The sequence below is a fragment of the Paroedura picta genome, chromosome 2 (assembly GCF_049243985.1).
Source record: "Paroedura picta isolate Pp20150507F chromosome 2, Ppicta_v3.0, whole genome shotgun sequence".
In the NCBI taxonomy this organism is placed as follows: Eukaryota; Metazoa; Chordata; class Lepidosauria; order Squamata; family Gekkonidae; genus Paroedura; species Paroedura picta.
The window spans coordinates 87,887,204-87,898,978 of NC_135370.1; positions in this window are offsets into that span (position 1 = coordinate 87,887,204).

The following is an 11,775-nucleotide window of genomic DNA, read 5'->3' on the forward strand; positions in this document are numbered from 1 at the left end:
TTAAAGAGTTGTCAGGAGGAGAGATTCTGGCTGAGCTTGCTGTGATTGTTGTTTTTTACGGTGTGGAAACAGACTGATAAAGAGAGCTCCTTAGAAAAGAGGGGTTTGATTCATAGAATCATAGGGCCATTCCGCACAACTTAAATGTAGCCAAAGTCTTACCATTTGTAAACGCTAATTTAATTTAACGTTGCACATGACGTCGTAAACAAACCGCAAAACTCCCGCCGAACTCTAGCAACAATCGGAATGTTATAGCACTTAGGGGGAAATCCAGAAAAGTGGATTCCCCCTGAAAAAAACGCTACACTTCTGATCACAAGCTGCAACACATCAGCGAAAGACATGTGCATTCTCAAAACAGCAGTAGAAAGAATGTCCCTCCCTAGTTCTCGCCTCCCAGCTTCTGGAGAAACAATTGCCATTTCCCCCCTTAAACTCGCAAAAGCAACGAATAAGTGAGGCTTCTTCAGCTGAAGTCCCTCCACAGAAATGCTTAACAGTAAAACAAAGCTCCCTTCTGCAATTCTTTAAAGTTTCTGAGCACAATACAGCCCCCTGTTCGACATTGCCTTTAATTTCAGCCAGAAATCGCGCCCATCGGGGGGTGGGGTTACTTGAAGAGCGTGTAAACGATTAAGTGCCAGCTCCTATGCCAGCGAAAAAGGTCTTTCTGAGACAATGAATGAACAAATATTTGTGGCTACTGGTGTTTTCGGGATTTTAAAAAACAGTTTTTAAAGGGAAAGGGGCTTTTCGGGAGCACAAACACTGTTTGATTGACGGCCAGGGGTGGGAAGAAGTATGAAAAAATATCACCTCCTTTGCTGCAATTCCGGCGAGACTGGAAACCTGTGGGACTTCAATATTCCACTAGAATTGAAGGTATGCAGAACGATGACATTCAACTATTAAATATAGCGTTTCTGCATACTGCAAACATTTAGCAACATTGGTCCTTGTGCGGAATGGCCCATATAGTTGGAAGGGACCTCCTGGGTCATCTAGTCCAACCCCCTGCACCATGCGGGACACCCACAACCCTATTGCTGACAGTGTAACCTGCTACCCCCTTGAATCTTCACAGAATCAGGCTCTCCATCAGATGGCTATCTAGCCTCTGTTTAAAAATTTCCAAAGATGGAGAATCTACCACCTCCCAAGGAAGCCTGTTCCACTGAGAAACCGCTCTGTCAGAAACTTCTTCTGGATGTTTAGACAGAATTTCTTTTAAATTAATTTCATCCCATTGCATCTGGTATGTCCCTCCCAGGCAAGAGAGAACAACTCTGCTCCATCCACTATATGGCACCCTTTTAAATATTTGAAGATGGTTATCAGATCCCCTCTCAGTCATCTCCTCTCCAGGCTAAACAGACCAAGCTCCCCCAACCTTTCTTCATATGTCTTGGTCTCCAAACCTCTCGCCATCCTTGTTGCCCTCCTCTGAATATGCTCATTTGTCTACATCCCTCTTCAACTGTGGTGCCCAAAACTGAACACAGTGCTCCAAGTGAGGCAGAACCAGAGCAGAGTAAAGACTTGTGAAAATTATAATTCTCCGTCCATCATTATACCTTCTCCTGCCATCTATCTTGCAAATCAATTTCCTGAATTCCATGGAAGAAAGGTGAGGTAAGAAGCAATAGGTTAGGCATGCCACTTTGCCTCCGTCTGTGCAAATTAAAGATTATGTGGACTTTGTCTCTTTCCCTACCACAGTGAAACAGCTGAGGAAGCTAGAACTTCTTGTTGCTCAGGAAACTGGGGAGACAATAGCAAAATGTGGTCTGCTCTCTAGAGAAACTATGCATTAATCTGATTAAGAGATTCCACTGCACAAAGGTTTATGCCACAATAAAGCTGTTACTTGTTTTTCCTGTAACAGTCAGTCAGTCAGTAACCTTTTATTGCCATAAAATATGTATAAGACATATAAAAATAGGGTTTAAAATTTCAACAAAATAATAAAATAGGCCATGGGGTTACATAACCAAACAGATCTTAAAATGATTAAATAAACTATAAAAGATAAAATACAAGGTAGGCAGCATATTATAAAAGCTTCTTAGTTAAAACTCTGGCAACTAAAATGGTTACCTCTGGGTCTTTGTCAGAGAGCAGAAATTGCAAGGTCATAGATTTACTTACAGAAGGCTTGTTTCCCAGCAAAGCAACAAAGCTGTCATCCCGACACTGCTCATATAAGGGGCAATCTAACAAAATGTGTGAGACAGAGTCAGGGCAGCCAGAACCACACGGACAGAGTCTCGCATGGTATGGGATACGGTGGAATCTTCCCTCTAAGACCCTTGAGGGGAGAGCATTCATTTGTGCCAGGAGAAAAGCTCTTCTCAGGGGTGGGACATCAAGAAGATGCAAATATGTAGGCATAATATTTCTCTGCATAGTGATGCCAAAGAATGCTGGTGAGCAGACTCGAGGCTGGGTAGGTATGAGTTCCTGCTGCTCATGGTCTAATATTCTCTGTTTAATAATCCGGAAGATACATTTTTCTTCCAGAGGTAGTAGGGAGTTCAGATCGATGCCAATGGAGACTAATTTTTGTTCAATAGCCTGGAACCATCGAAATTTAAGAGGGCCACTTTTTAGACAAATTAAAAGGCTGCCAGTTTCTATTCTAAAAAATAGTCTGACCCAAAATTTAAAAGTAGCTATCCAGGCCCTTAGAATCATAGAATCATAGAATCATAGAGTTGGAAGGGGCCATACAGGCCATCTAGTCCAACCCCCTGCTCAACGCAGGATTAGCCCTAAGCATCCTAAAGCATCCAAGAAAAGTGTGTATCCAACCTTTGCTTGAAGACTTCCAGTGAGGGGGCACTCACCACCTCCTTAGGCAGCCTATTCCACTGCTGAACGACTCTGACTGAGAAAAACTTTTTCCTGATATCTAGCCTATATCGTTGTACTTGAAGTTTAAACCCATTACTGCGTGTCCTTTTCTCTGCAGCCAGCAGAAACAGCATCCTGCCCTCCTCCAAGTGACAACCTTTCAAATACTTAAAGAGGGCTATCATGTCCCCTCTCAACCTCCTTTTCTCCAGGCTGAACATTCCCAAGTCCCTCAACCTATCTTCATAGGGCTTGGTCCCTTGGCCCCAGATCATCTTTGTCGCTCTCCTCTGTACCCTTTCAATTTTATCGATGTCCTTCTTGAAGTGAGGCCTCCAGAACTGCACACAGTACTCCAGGTGTGGTCTGACCAGTGCCGTATACAATGGGACTATGACATCTTGTGATTTTGATGTGATGCCTCTGTTGATACAGCCCAAAATGGCATTTGCCTTTTTTACCGCTGCATCACACTGCCTGCTCATGTTTAGTTTACAATCCACAAGTACCCCAAGGTCTCGTTCACACACAGTGCTACCTAGAAGCGTATCCCCCATCCAGTAGGCATGCTTTTCATTTTTCTGACCCAGATGCAGAACTTTACACTTATCTTTATTAAATTGCATCTTGTTCTCATTTGCCCATTTTTCCATTGTGTTCAGATCTCGTTGAACTCTGTCTCTATCTTCCGGAGTATTTGCCAGTCCTCCCAATTTGGTGTCATCTGCAAACTTGATGAGTAGTCCCTCCACCCCCTCATCTAGATCATTAATAAATATGTTAAAAAGTACCGGGCCGAGCACCGAACCCTGAGGTACCCCGCTACTCACCCCTCTCCAGTCTGATGAAACACCATTGACAACAACTCTTTGAGTGCGGTTCTCTAACCAATTCCCTATCCACCTAACGATCTGAAAATCCAGATTGCAGTCCTTCAACTTATACATCAGAACATCATGGGGAACCTTGTCAAAAGCTTTACTAAAATCCAAGTAAATAACATCAACCGAATTTCCCCGATCCAGCAAACCTGTTACTTGGTCAAAAAAGGAAACTAGGTTGGTCTGGCAGGACCTGTTGGAGACAAATCCATGCTGACTTCCTTGGATCACCAAATTGTCCTCCAGATGTTTGCAGATCGCTCCCTTTAATATCTGCTCCATTATCTTCCCCACAACAGAGGTCAGACTCACTGGTCTGTAGTTTCCCGGGTCATCCTTCCTCCCTTTTTTGAAGATCGGAATAACGTTTGCTCTTTTCCAGTCCTCCGGGACATCTCCAGTCCTTAAAGAGGTTCCGAAGATGATGGACAAGGGCTGTGCAAGTTCTCTGGAAAGTTCTTTGAGTACTCTCGGGTGCATTTCATCTGGACCAGGGGATTTGAACTCATCCAGTGCAGCTAAATGCCTCTCGACCACCTCTCTATCCATGTTAACCTGCCACCCAGACACTATCCTTTGGCTACAGCCATCTCTAGATGTGCCTAAACACTTAGACCTGTGGGAAAAAACAGATGTAAAATAGGCACTAAGCCTTTCTGCTTTCTCTGCATCTTTCGTTAGAGTTTGTCCATCCGCACCCAACAGCGGGCCTATTGCCTCCTTTACTTTACGTTTGCTCCTCACGTAACTGAAAAATCTTTTCTTGTTACAATGGGCTTCCCTGGCCAATCTTAGCTCACTCTCAGCTTTGGCCTTTCTGATGATTGATCTACAGTGCCTAGTAACCTGTAGGTACTCTTCTTTAGAGCTCTGTCCTTCCCTCCATTTCCTGAACATTTTCCTTTTCTTTCTTAGTTCCTCTTGAAGTTCTCTGTTCATCCAAATAGGCTTCTTAGAGCTCCTGCAGTGTTTTCGTATTTCTGGAATAGTCATTGATTGAGCATGCAATAGCTCTTGTTTGAGTAGCGCCCACCCTTCACATGCTCCCTTCCCTTCCAGCATTCTCGTCCATGGTATGACACTCATCATGTCTCTGAGTTTATTAAAGTTTGCCCTACGAAAATCCAACATCCGCGTCTGGCTACAAGCTTCCTTGGCTCCCCATCTCAAAAGGAATTCTATGAGGACATGGTCACTTCCCCCTAGGGTCCCCACCTCCTTCACCTCATCCACCAACTCTTGCCTGTTGGTCAGTATTAAGTCCAGTATGGCTGAACCTCTTGTGGGTTCATCTACCATTTGATAAATGAAATTGTCAGCCAGGCAGGTCAGAAACTGGCATGACTGAGGACGCTTCGCAGAGTTTGTTTCCCAGCACACATCTGGGAAATTGAAGTCACCCATGATGACAAGGTCCTGCCGTTTGGATATTTTCTCAAGCTGCTCACAAAGTGCAGCATCCACATCCTCTCGTTGGTCAGGCGGTCGGTAGCAGACACCAACCACCACACTGTTTGTTTTCCCCTCGCTTATTTTCACCCAGATGCTTTCCACTGTAGATATGCTCTCCTTCACTAGAATTTCCTGACAGGTAAGCCCTTTCCTCACATACAGTGCCACTCCTCCACCTCTTCGATCTATTCTGTTTTTTCTGAACAGTTCATATCCATCCACCATTACATTCCAGTCATGAGAATCATTCCACCAAGTTTCTGTGATGCCTACTAGATCATACCTTTCCATCAGCATGAGAAGTTCCAGCTCTTCCTTTTTATTGCCCATGCTTCGGGCGTTAGTATAAAGACATCTGAATCCTTTTACTTTTGGTTCCCTATGAGCTGGCCTTGCCGGTTGGGCTGCCTCCGATAGTTTTCCTTCCATACTTGTCTCTACCCTAATTTGGCCAAATTCTGCGCAAATGGCATGGTAGGAGACACAATTGGGAACCCCTGCAATTTGCCTATAGAAAGCAGATTGAACACCCTCAATAGATTTGTTAAAGGCAGGAACCCATAAGGGGCATCCAAACAGGAGCTGGGACATTACTTTGGCATTAAAATTTTTAATTGTTGCAGGAATAAATTGGTTACCTTTCGCAGAGAAAAAGAACTGTTTTATCAAGGAAGATGAGGATTTGGCCAGATTGATAGCTCGTTGGCAGTGGGAGCGCCAGTTCTGGTTATATTGGAAGGTAACACCTAGATACTTAAATGTTTTGACTTGTTCTATTGAAGTGCCTCCAATAGACCAAGTCATTGCATGCCAGCTCTTAGAGAAAACCAAAACCTTTGTTTTACCATAGTTAATTACTAACTTATTATCTTGGCAATATTGGTAAAAGGTGGATAAGTATCGTTTTATTTTTCCTGTAACACACTAATATGACTGCCCCTCTAGAATTTCTTACTTTAATTGTGTTGCAATTTTTTACTTCTTTCATTGATTGAGTGAAAAGTAATTAACAACTATTCAGTGCTCAAGACAGATGTATCATAGAGCTTTTGATTTGATAAAAAGAAGGATTTGATAAGAGAGGGAGAGGGAGAGGGAGAGGGAGAGAGATTTGCTTGTGTTATCCATCTTAGGTCTCTTCTCTTTCTGCCCATACCACTGCTGCTTCCTCCTGGTGGTTACTGTCTCTACCTTCTCTCCCACTTGCTAGTTGATATGTTGTCATGTGCCAAAATGCTGCCTGTGCTCCAGCACCCTTTTTTCTGATGACACTTCTACATGTGCAGATATTGCTACTAACATTTGGGGATGTTATCCCCAAATATGTTCTTTTAAAAAGAAGTACAGAACTCAGGTTGTTAAGAACTTTTTAGAGCGTACCATTACCAACTCTTCAAACTGGGTCCAGAAACAAACTGGTAATTATTGCAAAAATATAAAATATAAATATAAAAATATAAAATGGGCGTAACATATTCTCTGTGACTCATGATATCAGAAAATAAAACTTAGTGTTTTGCAGCTTACAAACAATCTTCAAAAGCAACCTGAGTGCAAACACACACCCTCAATCTCTGTTAGTTGGCAGTGGTAATTAATAACACAGGTCTTTGTTGTCTTCTGAGCTCCAGCTTGGCAGTTTTGGCAGAGAAGTAATGGATGTGGGGCATGATGCATCTCTCTTCCATTTCTTTGTGGTAGATCAAGGCAGGTAGCTGCATTGGTCGGTCTGTAGGAGCAGAAAAAGGCAAAAATCCAGTAGCACCTTAAAGACTAACAAAATGTGTAGTAGAAATGTGCTTTTGTGAGTCACTACTCACTTCTTGAGATATCTGAAGAAGTGAGTAGGGACTCACAAAAGCTCATCCCCTTTCTTTGTGCATCTTAAAATTGCCTTCAACAAGGTGTGTCTTATACAAAACCACTTCCTCCCGAGTATAAGCACCCTTGTTAGGATAAATGCATATTGAACTGGGATATAAATGTATTTATGGTTGGTGGTATGTAAATTGTTGCGTCCCCCCTCTTCCCACCCCCAAGACTCAGGGAGCCCTGGTAAATCCAGGCACATAAGAACGGCATCTCATGCCATCCATTTTTGTAGTTGATTCCCCTCCAAAGCGTTCTTCCAGCATCATAAGCATGAAACAACAGGACACCTCCTTTTCAAGACAGGCAGAGTTTTCTCTGCTACTGCTGCCACTACTAGTAGTCTGGTACAGTTATTCCCTGTTGCATCACTCACCTGGCTAAGGATTTTTAATCCTCAATTCCTTTCCCAAATATTCAGTTCCATTCTAGGCAACTCCTCATATATGTTTTATTCCTGGTTTGATTTGCTCTGAACTAGCCATGTGGGAAGGACACAGTTTTGGTTCAAATTAGCTTTAATTGGGTATTCAGTGTAAAGCAACACAACTGGACATTAGGACTGTGCAAATATGAGTGGCTTTATTGGACTGCCATGTAGAAATTGCCACAGTATTGTTGCAGTTGCTCTCTGCCTTGTATTTTTTGTCAATCCTCCCGCTTTCCACTGTACCTTTTGGATCGGACTACAGTTGCTTGGATCGGACTACAGTTGCTGTCTTGAGAAACCTATATGCAGGTCAAGAAGCAACAGTGAGAACCGGGCATGGAATTGGTTCAAAAATTGGTTCAAAATTGAGAAAGGAGTTCAGCAAGGCTGTATACTGTTGCCTTGCCTATTTAACTTGTATGTGGAGCACATCATGAGAAAGGCTGGATTAGATGAGTCACAAATTGGGATCAAGATTGCAGGGAGAAATATCAGCAACCTCAGATATGCAGATGATACCACTCTAATGGCAGAAAGCAAAGAGGAACTAAAGAGCCTCTTGATGCGGGTGAAGGAGGAGAGTGCAAAAGTTGGCTTGAAACTCATCTTCAAGAAAACGAAGATCATGGCATCCGGCCCTCTCAATTCCTGACAAATAGATGGGGAAGAAATGGAGGTAATTATTTTATTTTCCTGGGCTCCAAGATCACTGCAGTTGGGGACTGCAGCAAAGAAATTAAAAGACGCTTGCTCCTGGAGAGGAAAGCTATGCCAAATCTAGACAGCATCCTAAAAAGCAGAGATATCAATCACCCTGCCAACAAAAGTGTGTCTAGTCAAGGCTATGGTATTCTCAGTTGCAATGTATGGCTGTGAAAGTTGGACCATAAGGAAGGCCGAGCTTTTGAACTCTGGTGCTGGAGAGGACTCTTGCGAGTCCCTTGGACTGCAAGGCAAACAAACTAGTCAGTCCTAGAGGAGATCAGCCCTGACTGCTCCTTAGAAGGTCAGATCCTGAAGATGAAACTCAAATACTTTGGCCACCTCATGAGAAGGAAGGACTCCCTGGAGAAGATCTAATGCTGGGAGCGATTGAGGGCAAAAGAAGAAGGGGGCGACAGAGAATGAGGTGGCTGGATGGAGTCACTGAAGCAGTCAGTGCAAACTTAAATGGGCTCCGGGGAATGGTAGAGGACAGGAAGGCCTGGAGGATCATTGTCCATGGGGTTGCGATGGGTTGGACATGACTTCGCACCTAACAACAACAACAGTTGCTGGTCAAGTGCTTTTCTCCCTTTCATCTTTCTCCTCTCCAATATTTATTCTTTCAGACTGGAAAGCATGTGTAAAGATAAAGGTATCCCCTGTGCAAACATCGAGTCAGGTCTGACCCTTCAGGTGATGCCCTCTAGCATTTTCTTGGCAGACTCAGTACAGGGTGGTTTGCCATTCCCTTCCCCAGTGATTACCATTTTACCCCCCAGCAAGGTGGGTACTCATTTTACCGACCTTGGAAGGATGGAAGGCTGAGTCAAACTTGAGCCGGCTGCTGCAATCGAACTCCCAGCTTCATGGTCAGAGCTTCAGACAGCATGTCGGCCGCCTTTCCACCCTGCACCACAAGAGGCTGTTGGAAAACATGTGTACAGCACACTAAAAGATTAATTTTGCTCCAGAACTTGTGTTCTAGGTTTTCATGATGCTCTTCATGAGGCAGACCTGGAATGGAGACTGATTTGGGTAACAAAATGTACCAGGGTTTAGTAGCCCTCAAAGCTGCTAAACTATGATTGTTAAATAAACAACTCCAAACTTGAATTAGTACACTAACATTCAGATCAAAAGCAGTTTGAAACTTTAAAAAAAATCCAGCCTCAGGAATTATTTATAATTACAGCTGTCAGCAGGATTGATTGAGGACTTTTCCTAGATATTAAAATCATTAGATTCAGGATGGTAGGATCAGAAAGTATGGTATGTACAGGATGTACAGGATGGTATGTACAGCCAGAAAGTATTTAATAGAAAGAATATTTGTACCTTAAAAGAAAAAGGGAGAACTTCTACTAGTCTGGAGTCTGTCCTAGAACACTAGAAACAGAATTTTATTTTCCCATTCATCATTAAAGTCCTCATAGCATTTACTCTGAAATAATTTGGTGAAGTCAATACCATTTAGGATTGTCTAGCATCAGAGATGAACTGTCCTGGGTTGCCCTTCAACTTTTAATCTACAGTTTGATCTGCTGAAATCACCATGACATGGAACTAAATTTTGTCAGTGTCACCTGCTAATCCTTGTGGATTAAACAGCTGATAAGGACAAAATAACAGGTGCCATTAAAACAGTAGGCAATCCTAGTGATTCTCTTGTAATTGGTAGTCATTTTGGAGCTTCCAATTAGTTGATCAATGGGCAATTCTTACAGACCACACATAAATAGAACTAATGCTAAACCTTTGTTGATTGGCAGGGGACCTTCCAAACCTGTCCATTTAGATTCCATTGTGTTTTAGGCATAGTGCTTATTCCTTTATATGCCCATGACTTGACTTTTCCTGTTTATTTCTATAGGATCATTTAACATGGGAAATTTTAGATATGCAAGTCTGACTCTGAGTAGTTGTAAATGGAATTTCTTCAGATGATATCTGATAATTGAATCAATAAAGCATTTTAGCACTAAGCTCCAAAAATGGCATGAAATATTCATTTGTACTCTGGAGAACTGTGAAGACATTAGAAGCCATTCCTACATACAAATCAATAGGAATTTGATCCAATTACTTGTACTCAGAGAAAGAAAGAGGGAGAGAAAAGACTGCAAGAAAGAATCCCACAATTTCTCTCCAATAGATGATCATTCTTATTATTCTTGGAAGGTGATGGGTGTTGGCTCCATTTGTCTTGGTTATTTAGAACATTTCTTATATTGGGTAGTTGGAAAAGTGCATCTGTTTTCTGAGCAATCTATCTTGGTCCATAATGGTACATGCATTGACATGATGCCACGCAGTTGTGCTTTATTACATTAGCCTCTGGAAATTATAATTAATTTTTACCTCCTTTGGAACCAGTTTTTAGCACTAGCCTTGCAGGAAAGACACTAGGCACATCTTAACAAACACATCTGAAACAAAGAAAATTACAGGATTTACACTTGTTCCTACATGAGCTTATTTGCCACATAAGATATTGAGATCTCTAACATCGAGATCATGGTTAGATCTATTGTATTGGTGCCACCCTCTTCTGAACATTATTCTCTCCACCAGGCTGAACTAAGATCAGAATTGTGACCACCGCCACTATATGTTATATGTAACTTTTAATTGGGGTTTTTATGGGGATTTTATTGTGTTTTAACTATTTATGTTGTAAACCGCCCTGAGACCTATTGGGAGAAGGGCGGTCTAAAAATTAAATAATAATAATAATAAAATAATAATAAGATCTTTTTCAGATGTTATACTTTAGGTATTCTCACTATCTGAGGTGGCCACCAGATATGAGACATTTTCTGGGGTGGCTCCTTGGGAACTGCTGCTCTAAAAGCAAATATTACATTAGCCCTTTGATTGAAATCAGCTTTGATTCTGTTGTTCTATATAGTCTAGCACTGGCCTCCATTTTCTTCTGAATTCCGATGTTGATTTATTGTGTATTGGCAAGTTTTGCCATTGTCCCATATTCCATTGATTTTTTTTGTCCCGTCCATGATGTCTGGTGATAAATCTGTTTTCCATCTTGATGCATAAAGGATCCTAAGAGCTGTTACTGTATATTTTATAAGTTCTTCATACATTTTAACATTATTTGGTTCCATATTTAATAATATACATTTTGGATCTAACACAAATTTAGCTTTCAATATCTTTTGCATCTCATCATGAATCATAACTCAATCTTCCCTTACTTTTTGACAAGTCCACCAAATATGGTAGAATGATGCATTTTTATTTTGAAATTTCCAACATTTATCATTGTAACTTTTATAAATTCTTGCCATATCTTGAGGAGTCATATACCATCTAAAGAACATTTTGTACCATTTTTCTTTTAGCATCTGACATTCAGTAAATTTCAGCTCATTAACCCACAAGCCCTCCCATTGGTCTAAACTTGTTCTTTCCCCAATATTTTGAGCTCATGCAGTTTTTAATCTCCTCTGTTTCTACATTATATTGCAATAACAATTTATACATTTTACCTAACAAATGTTTTCTATCACCAGTGATCAATTTTCATAAGCTTTTTTCCTCACATATGGCTACCTTCTTTAAGTC